Source organism: Nomascus leucogenys, chromosome 6, assembly GCF_006542625.1.
Source record: "Nomascus leucogenys isolate Asia chromosome 6, Asia_NLE_v1, whole genome shotgun sequence".
Classification (NCBI taxonomy): Eukaryota; Metazoa; Chordata; class Mammalia; order Primates; family Hylobatidae; genus Nomascus; species Nomascus leucogenys.
In genome coordinates, this window is record NC_044386.1 from 55,754,304 (window position 1) to 55,764,651 (window position 10,348).

The window sequence follows — 10,348 nt, forward strand, 5'->3', positions numbered from 1 at the left end:
AACTCCTGACCTCAAGTGATCCAGCCTCAGCCTCCCAAAGTGCTGGGATTATAGGCACGACCCACCACGCCCAGCCTGTCCAATTATTTAATAAATGTCTGATTATTCCCCCTTCAGTGTATAGTCACCCAAGAAAATGGCCATAGGTCCCTTTGAGGAGACTAGGGGAATCATCACAGTATATGTTTGCCATCATGTTGCAGGGTTCTTCCTCCAACCACCTCTCCAGTCCATGGGTCCAGATCCAAAAATTAACTCAAGTCTGGGAACTGGGGAAGGGAGCTGGACTTTTTATTGAAATGGTTGCCTTCAGCCTCTTGCTCCTCCAATTTGCTTTAAAAAAATAAATAGATCAGGGATCAGCATATGATGGCCCAGGAGCCACTGATGGCCCAATCTAGTCAATCATCTATTTTTCATAAACAAAGGTTTGTTAAAACACGGGACACTTGTTTGCTTACATATCATCTATGGTTGCTTTTCTGCTACAACAGCTGAGATGGGCAGTTGCCACAAAGAGCGTATGACTTGCAAAGTCTAAAATATTTAGCCCTTTACCTGAACAGTTTGTTGACCCCGTTATAGATGCTAAAAGCATCCTTGTTGACTGCCTGCCTATTTTGCTTCTAAGTGCAAAATAGACACTACGCTCCATTAACCATTTCCACAACCCTCTGCTGGTAAAGCCCAGTGATTGCCCCTCCATCCCTGCCTTTTGGTGGGTAAGGCAATTAAAGCCTCCTGGCTCCTGGCAGTCAAGTGCCACCTCCTGGCCCCCAGTATGCCCACAGATGCTAACAAGCTCAGATTGTAACCGCCACTCCTACCATCATCGCGGCCTGCAGAACTTCTTAGTGATGGTGCCCTTCTCATCAGTGCATTTTGATGGCTGGGAGAATGGTGTATCTTGTGTGCCTTCTCATAGGACATATTCTCTGGTGGGTCTTTTGGCCATATATATATATATATATTTTTTTTTTTTTTTTTTTTTTTTTTTTTGAGACGGAGTCTCGCTCTGTCAACTAGGCTGGAGTCCAGTGGCGTGATCTCGGCTCGCTGCAAGCCCCGCCTCCTGGGTTCACGCCATTCTCCTGCCTCAGCCTCCCGAGTAGCTGGGACTGCAGGCGCCCGCCACCACGCCTGGCTAATTTTTTTTTTGTATTTTTAGTAGAGATGGGGTTTCACCGTGTTAGCCAGGATGGTCTCGATTTCCTGACCTCATGATCCGCCCACCTCAGCCTTCTAAAGTGCTGGGATTACAGGCGTGAGCCACCACGCCCAGCCTATATTTTTAATTTTAAAATAAATATAACATCTTATTACAAAAATAGAGATGGGGATTCACCGTGTTGCCCAGGCTGGTCTCGAACTCCTGAGCTCAATCAGTCCACCAGCCGCAGACTCTCAAAGTGCTGGGATTATAAGTGTAAGCCGCTGCACCTGGCCCGGCCTTATATAATATAGTTCTTCAAACACGTCCACTTCCTTCAGCTTCTTTATTCTTATCTGTACTATCTGCCTGAGTGAAGAAGTAAAGGAGAGTTGGGGAGAAGCATTAAACTACCAAGCAGAGCTTCAGCAAAGCTAACAGGGAGTCCTTGAACCAAAGTCAGAGAAGTCCCATGTCTTCCAGGAATAGACCTGTCTTAGTATCCCTGCCAGCCTTAACTATTTGCTAGGAGCAGCCTGTATAGGAAGCATGCCTGGGTGCAAGTGCAAATAGGTCTCAGAGTACACCACTGGAGCCCTTAGGCCATTTTGTTCCCTGTGGCTGGAGGTGTGTGAGGCACATTCTTCTGGCCACCATAGGAGCCAGAACAAAGACCAGGATGGGTGTGACACAGCCTGATTTAAATGCCAGTCTGCATCTTTAATAACAGGTAAAGTAGTACAAGCTGCTGCTCAGGATGGCACTGCTTTCAGGAGTGTCTTTTGAGTCAGTAGAATAAGAGGGCTCCCAGGCAGACTGCATAGGGACAAACTGATTCATGTGTGCCTCACCTCCTCTCTCCTTGCTATTATACGTGCAATCCAAACAGGAAAGAAGTACTTGCCCTGACTCAGAAGCAGTCATTCCCTGTTCCTCCATTCTGAGAGGGTGAATTGACAGATCTCTTAGGATTCCTCACTTGAGGCCTAGGCTGTGAGGTGGTTAAAGGCCAAAAACAACCCACCTGCAATGAGTGCATTTGCCTGGAAGCTGCAATTGCAGCAAGAGCCATTGATGTCACAGTATGTTAATGCCAGTAAGAGTCTTAGGGATCACCTCCTGTCTGTACATTCATCCCTAAGGGAAAATTTCTCCAGTGATAAAAATTTTGCTTCTAGTACTAGCTATGCCCTTTCTTCAAAGTATAAAGGTGCAAAATAGATGGAGCTGAGTGGTAGGCTACAGACCCAGAAATGCAGGCCCAGGAAGGCAGCATCAAAGATAGATTTCTCCAGATGGTTAAGGGGGTGAAATGTCTCAAAACAGCCCTGCCTTAACGGGAATGTCCTAACCATCCCGCAATTGTTAATTTCTCCTAGCAGCTTTGTCTTCCTTCTGTCAGCATCATTGTTATCTCAAGGAGACACTCCTGGGCCAAATCTCACCCAGTTCTAGTCTCACTGTTGCTCATTTCTATTCCTGGAGGTGTGGAGTTTTACCAGCTGTCTAGAATTAAAGCAACCTTGCAGGAAAATAACAGTTCTGTGTATCCTCACCACTAGGCTCTCTCCTAACAGAGAAACTCATGCCTTCTTCACTTTTGTTCTTCCAATATCATCAGACTGGATAAAGAAAAATAGCAGATAGATTGGTGTGTAGTCCCATAATTCCCCATTATGGATATAGTTTTATCAAGATATTTAAAGTAAAACTCCTAAGGTCAATTTCTGTCTCTACTCCTAGGGTCTCCAACTGAAGAAAATTCACCTTTTTCCAAAAATCAAATCCCAGCCCCACCACCTACACCTGTGTGATCGTGGGCAGTTATCAGACCCAATGCATCTCAGCTTCCTCACCTGTAAAATGGTAATAACAATAGTTACCTCCTAAGGTTGCTGTTAGGAGATAACATGTATAAAGCAACTGAAATATAACAGATGCTCAACAGAGCTGGGGCTCTGAATTTTAGGTTTGAGAAGGAGCTGACGTAGATCTGGTATTAAAAATCCAGCCAAATATGAGAATAAGAAAAGAAATTGGACAAAATAAAGGAAACACCCAGCAACAAAATAAGGGAAACACCCAGGTGTGTGGCCGAGAGCAAGATTACATCTCTGTGCTGGTCAGTGATATCTTCGTCCTTGAATTCCTGGATTAGCAGACACGGAAAATACATAAACTCCTAAATAGGATCCTTACTGTTAAATAATGTACATTAAAACATTTTGAAAAATATAACTTACTAGAATAACCTACAAGACAGTGATATGCTTATAGTTGCAATAAACAGAGATTTGTTAGGGACAGGAGGGCGGTATGGTAAAAATGTTTATGAAAATGTGGAAAACAAGAACCTTAGCCTAGAACCCAAGAAAAGTCTAGCGCTCAAGTCTCACAGAGCCCATACAGGCAAATTAGCTCAGGATCCAAGGCATTTTGAGGGAGCTGATTACTTTGTCCCCTTTCAGAAGCAGAAGTTCATCAACCTCCTACTCATCTCCACTTAATACTCATCTACTCCCTGTCAGTATCTGTGTGCCCTCCCACTTGTTTAATTACTAAAGGGCTGACTCTGACTATTCTCGTATATATTCCCCAGACAGTAATTGACTAAGCCATTGAGATTCCCTGCAGTCTCCATCTAGGCAGAGTTTCTCCTGCCAGGCCAATTCATCACTGACTAGCCCGTGGGTTGGCTACTCTTGGGCCAGGTGTCCACCCCATATCCAATCAGTTAAGGCCTGACATCGTGGGCTCAGATGAATACAAGCACGGAAACACATGGGATCCCAAAGATCCCAGCAAAGTCTTTGGACTGGAATGTTTTTCTTAAATGACGATTCTGAGCATGGCTGTTAATAGATGACAGATGAATTGATCATTAATTGATCAAAACCTCAAGCCTAACATCAAACTGGGAGACTCAAAAAGTTAGAAAATATCTTAAATCCTATAAAATGTTTCAGATAGATTGCTTTCAAGCATCTCACTGTTTAAACAAAGGTCAGACCACACAGAAAATCCTAATTTGCCTAAAAAGTTATAGTTAAAAAGGCTTAGGGCCAGCCAGGAGCAGTGGCTCCCACCTGTAATGCCAGCACTTTGGGAGGCCGAGGCCAGGAGTTCCAGACCAGCCTGGCCAACATGGCAAAACCCCATCTCTACTAAAAATACAAAAAATTAGCCAGGGGTGGTGGTGGGTGCCTGTAGTCCCAGCTGCTTTGGAGGCTGAGGCACAAAAGTCGCTTGAACCCGGGAGACAGAGGTTGCAGTGAGCTGAGATCGTGCCACTGCACTCTAGTGTGAGCAACGGAGCGAGACTATCTCAAAAAAGAGAAAAGGCCTAGGCCAGCCGAACTTCATCAGACCAATTGAGACAATACTAGAATTTGTAGAACTAGGAGAACAATACCACAAGATGGCAGCATTATCCCTTTTGTGCCTTGTCCTGTTAAAAAGTCTGAGAGCCAGGTTATCTGTTGAGCCTGCTCTCAATCTGCCCACCTCTTTCCTGAAGCTATTTTTAAGAGAACTGAGCAGCCCCTAGTTGATGGAGAATATATAAAAGGTCTAAACAGACATGGCGTCTATTTTTGTATCCTCCAGTTCACTCATTATCTCTGAGCTCATTTGACTTCTAAAATCTCAGGACCTGTTATCATTATTTTTTAGTCTAATTAAATACATAATTAGGCATGGAGGCAGTGGCTTGTATTATCCAAGGATTACAAGCTCCTTAGCCATGTCTGAATTGCAGAAATTCAATTTTTTAATTGTAATATTCTTTATTTGGCATTTATGTAATCTAGTTTTTCATTATAGCTTTTTAAAATCTATGTATATCTCTTTCCTACAAGATTCAAGCCCAAAATACATACTGAAAACCAACTATGAATGTTAATTTTATGTGGGAATTTGGGTAGGCCATAGTGCCCAGTATCTGGCCAACCACCAGTCTGGATGTTGCTGTGAAAGTATTTTTAAATGAGATTAAATTTAATTCAGTAGACTTAGAGTAAAGGAGATTGTCCTCCATAATAGTGGGGGCCTCATCGAAGCAGTTGAAGGCTTTAAGAGAAAAAGACTGAGATCCCCAGGGAAGAGGAAATTCTGCCTCCAGACCGCCTTTGGACTCAAACTACAACACTGACTCCTCCCTGGGTTTTCAGCTGTTGGCCTGCCCTACAAATTTCAGACTTACCAGCCCTCACAATAAGCTATAGACCAGGCACCGCACCATGGAATATAAAGATAATTAAGAAATATCTTGGGCCGCGCACCTGTAATCCCAGCTACTTGGGAGGCTGAGGCAGGAGAATAGCTTGAACCCGGGAGGCGGAGGTTGCAGTGAGCCGAGATCGAGCCACTGCACTCCAGCCTGGCGACAGAGCAAAACTCCGTCAAAAAAAAGAAAAGAAAAGAAATATCTTTGATCTCATGTTAGGAAAACTCCCTACTGGAACCAATAATTGCCTCCATAAGTGGAGGGCAAGCTCAGACCAAAGAAAGAGGCAGACCACTCCAGGTTGGTAGGTAGCCAAAAATTTATTCAGGGGAAACTTACATAGTAGGCAGTCTTGGGCAGCAAGACAAGGTACATCTCAGGACTTGCCATATACACCTAACCTTTTATACCATGAAAATGAAAGTGTGCAGAAAGTCTCTGACGACATGTTAAGCCATCTGGTTGCCTTCTTAATCTATTTACTCTAGTTACCTTCTATCTATTTAATTCCTAGTTACAAGGATTGTGTGGGTCCTCTACAATGAACGTTCCTAAGCATGATGGGCAGAGGGTGGGACTGCGGGGAATGGGGTAGGGGGAGGTTCCGGGCAGCAGCAGTTCACTGCTTCCTACGACTCACTTCAGTCATATACCCAGAATGCATCTGAAAAACACATGAACACATAACTAATACTGTAAGTGTTAAGGCAATGTATTATGAAAATACTGTGGGAACACAGAAAAATAAATTCTTTGGGTGGCAGTGAGAAAAATTGTAAAGAGGTGCCATTTGACTTGCAAAGAATAAACAGGTCTCCAACAGGCAGACATTAGAGGCAGTGGAAACCCGATGAGCAAAAATAGATGTGCAAAAGGTGGCAAAATACCCCATGTAGACATGTGACTTCAAGGTACTAAGATATAATATCCAACATGTGAGCTCTTACTATCTTGTTAATAAGGGCTTTTATACAGATATCATGAAACTTTACATCCTTATCAAGCTACAAGCTCTTAGTATCCTAACTTCATGACTTTAGAAACTTAGGAACACAGAATTTAAGCAATTTGTCTAATGCCCCAAATCAAGCAGTAACATGAACCAAAGCAGTCTCACTTTATTTATTTATTTAGGGACAGGGTCATGTTCTATCACCAGGCTGGAGTGCAGTGGTGGGATCATGGCTCACTGCCTCGACCTCCTGGGTTCAAGTGATCCACCCACCTCAGCCTCTCAAGTAGCTGGGACTACAGGCATGTGCCACCACACCTGTCTAATTTTTTCTTTTCTTTTTTTTTTTTGGTAGAGATGGGGGTCTCACTATGTTGCCCAGGCTGGTCTCGAACTCCTGAGCTCAAGTGATCCTCCTGCTTCAGCTTCCAAAAGTGCTGGGATTATAGGTGAGTCATCATGCCCAGTTTCAATCTGACTTGAGTTCGTAATCCTAAACACTGTATCACTAAGGCCCTATATGCTTTAAAATTTTAAATGTTATAATCAAAGGGGAGCCTAGGAACCTTCAGGCTTATAGACATATTTTTGTTTCTTAGTATTCCCTTGTCTTTTTTGAGACGGAGTCTCACCCTGTCACCCAGGCTGAAGTGCAATGGGGCGATCTTGGCTCACTGCAACCTCTGCCTTCCAGGTTCAAGAGATTCTCCTGCCTCAGCCTCCCAAGTAGCTGGGATTACAGGCGCACACTACCACGCCTGGCTACTGTTTTGTATCTTTAGTAGAGGCAGGGTTTCACCATGTTGGCCAGGCTGGTCTCGAACTCCTGACCTTCTGATCCACCCGCCTCGGCCTCCCAAAAGTGCTGGGATTATAGGCATGAGCCACCGCGCCAGGCCTGTATTCCCTTGTACTTTTTAACTGTCTCTTCTAATGGACTAATAAACGTCAGGCCTAAAAATAAGAGTGAAAATCATTCTCGGAGTGATTTTCAGCCCATCCTTATCAGGATTTGAACATTGCAGGCTTCCTAGAGCTCATTAGGAATATATTTATGGTCTAAACCAGAATGAACAGCTACAAACTTTTCCTCCACTTACAATAAAGTGACAGTAGGGGGCGACTTTTTGTTACTTTTAACCAAAAAATAGGTGGATTCTGTTTATTCTTTACATGGCTATAAGCCTCCCTTATTCAGGGTACGTACATGAAGCATAAATTAACTTCATCTTCCACGTTGGTCGAGGCCTGTTCTTTTCTCTTTCTCAATCACCACCCCCATCCCAACCCAAATTTTACCCACCTTCTCTTTGATTGCCCGTCTTTTACATTGTGTTTCTTTGGAATTTTTGCTTTAAGTGTTTTTCAAATTGCAGTCATTAGAACTGTCTCTCTTGCCTACTCACTTCATTCTCCTGCAGGTTTTGAAAATAAACCTAGTCTCACTCAAATGCTAACCTGAAGACTAAATGGCATCTGACCTCATACATACAAACTGAGCTAAAACAGTAGGAATAAACTTGTAATCCCAGCACTTTGGGAGGCCGAGGCAGGCGGATCACGAGGTCAGGAGATCAAGACCATCCTGGCTAACATGGTGAAACCCGTCTCTACTAAAAATACAAAAAATTAGCCAGGCATGGTGGTGGGTGCCTGTAGTCCCAGCTACTAGGGAGGCTAAGGCAGGAGAATGGCGTGAACCCAGGAGGTGGAGCTTGTAGCGCGCTGGGTGACAGAGCGAGACTCCATCTCAAAAACAAACAAACAAACAAACAAACAAACAGTAGGAATCAACTAGCAACAGAACAAATCTTAAATATCTGATTAATCTAAACAAACCTATATAGGAACTATCTTCATCAAAAAAATATTTAGAAACCAAGTAACTTTTTAAATATGTGCACAATGAGGCTTGGAGGTTTCATGATCAAGAATCACTGCTTTGTAGGAAATTTTATAGATAGATTCATCATATGAATCTGATGAAATCTGTAGACCCAATCCTGGGAAATACACATACACAAAATTCTGTGATATAATTATAAGGGTTTGTGTCCCCTCCAAAAACCATTCACAGAAGTTCCTCCCTCAGGGATCCAAAAACTCCAAGGTTAAAAAAATTAAAAATCTGGATGAAGGGGTCCTAGCACACCACAATCATGTCTATTATGTCCTATAATGGAGGGCCTGTCATGGCCATGAAGGGGAAGAACAGTGTGGCTATCACCGCAGACAGGTGCCTCAGGATCCAGGCCCAGGTGTTGACCACGGACTTTCAGAAGATCTTGCTCATGGGTGACTGGCTGTACATCGGTCTAGCCGGGCTTGCCACAGATGTCCAGACAGTTGCCCAGTGCCTCAAGTTCCAGCTGAACCTGTATGAGATGAAGAAAGGTTGGCTCATACTCTCATGAGCATAGTGGCCAACCTCTTGTATGAGAAACAGTTTGGCCCCTACTATACTGAGCCAGTCATTTCTGGGTTGGACCCAGCTTTAAGCCCTTCATTTGCTCTCTAAATCTCATAGGCTGCCCCATGGCAACTGATGACTTTGTGGTCAGTAGCACCTGCACCAAACAAATGTACAGAATGTGCGAGTCCCTCTGGGAGCCCAGCATGTATCCAGAACACCTGTTTGAAAGCATCTCGGCCAGGTGTGGTGGCTCACACCTGTAATCCCAGCACTTTGGGAGGCCAAGGTGGGCGGATCATGAGGTCAGGAGATCGAGACCATCCTGGCTAACACAGTGAAACCCCGTTTCTACTAAAAATACAAAAAATTAGCCAGGCATGGTGGCGGGCGCCTGTAGTCCCAGCTACTAGGGAGGCTGAGGCAGGAGAATGGCGTGAACCCGGGAGGCAGAGCTTGCAGTGAGCTGAGATCGCACCACTGCACTCCAGCCTGGGAGACAGAGCGAGACTCCATCTCAAAAAAAAAAAAAAAAAAAAAAGCAAGCATCTCTCAAGCCATGCTGGATGCTGTGGACCAGGATGCAGTGTCAGACATGGGAGTTATTGTCCACACCACTGAAAAGGACAAAATCACCACCAGGACTGAAGGCCTGAATGGACTAACCCTGTTCACAGAGCCCACTTTTTTTTTTTAATAAAATATCCTTAAAAAAAAAAAAAGTTAAAAATCTGACCTAAAATATACTATTAGTTGGAAATGTTCATTTTTTATAAGTCATATATGCAGGGATCCTTTTGAAGCACTTTCTACCAAACTACTAATAGTAGGTATTATTTTTGTTCTCAAAGAAAAGTGAAAAACTTTATGAAATTGGTTTATTTTGACTAGAATCTTTTCACACTATCATATTTATTTGTTTATTTATTTATTTATTTTTGAGATGGAGTCTCGCTCTCGCTCTGTCGCCCAGGCTGGAGTGCAAGCACACCACTACACCCTGCTGATTTTTGTATTTTTAGTAGAGACAGGGTTTCACCATGTTGGCCAGGCTGCAGGCTGGTCTCGAGCTCCTGGCTCAAGTGATCCAACCGCCTCAGCCTCCCAAAGTGTTAGGATTACAGGCATGAGCCACCACGCCCAGCCTCTATCCCTTTTTTTTTTTTTTTTTTTTTTTTTGAGACAGGGTCTCACTCTGTCACCCAGGCTGGAGTGCAGTGGTGTGACCTCGGCTCACTGCAACCTCTGCCTCCCAGTTCAAGTGATTCTCCTGCCTCAGCCTCCTGAGTAGTAGCTGGGATTACAGGCATGCACCACAATACCGGCTAATTTTTGTATATTTTGTAGAGAGCGTTTTGCCACGTTGGCCGGGCTGGTCTCGAACTCCTGGCCTCAAGTGATCCACTTGCCTTGGCCTTCCAAAGTGCTGGGATTACAGGCATGAGCCACCGTGCCTGGCCTTTCTATCACCTTTCTAAAAGAAATTTCATGAGTGGACCTATAATTTTGTGACACAATAGATGGAGAACATTAAGAGAAAGATAACAGGTGAGAACAGAAAAGAGTAGAATGTTTGAAATAATGTACATGAAGGGGAGTATATAGTGCTAT

General features: G+C 43.9%; 1 pseudogene; it reads left to right on the forward strand.

Annotated features, from left to right (window-relative positions):
• The first annotated feature begins 8,040 nt into the window (after nucleotides 1-8,040).
• Nucleotides 8,041-9,021, forward strand: LOC100589621 (annotated as a pseudogene).
• Nucleotides 9,022-10,348: the final 1,327 nt, after the last annotated feature.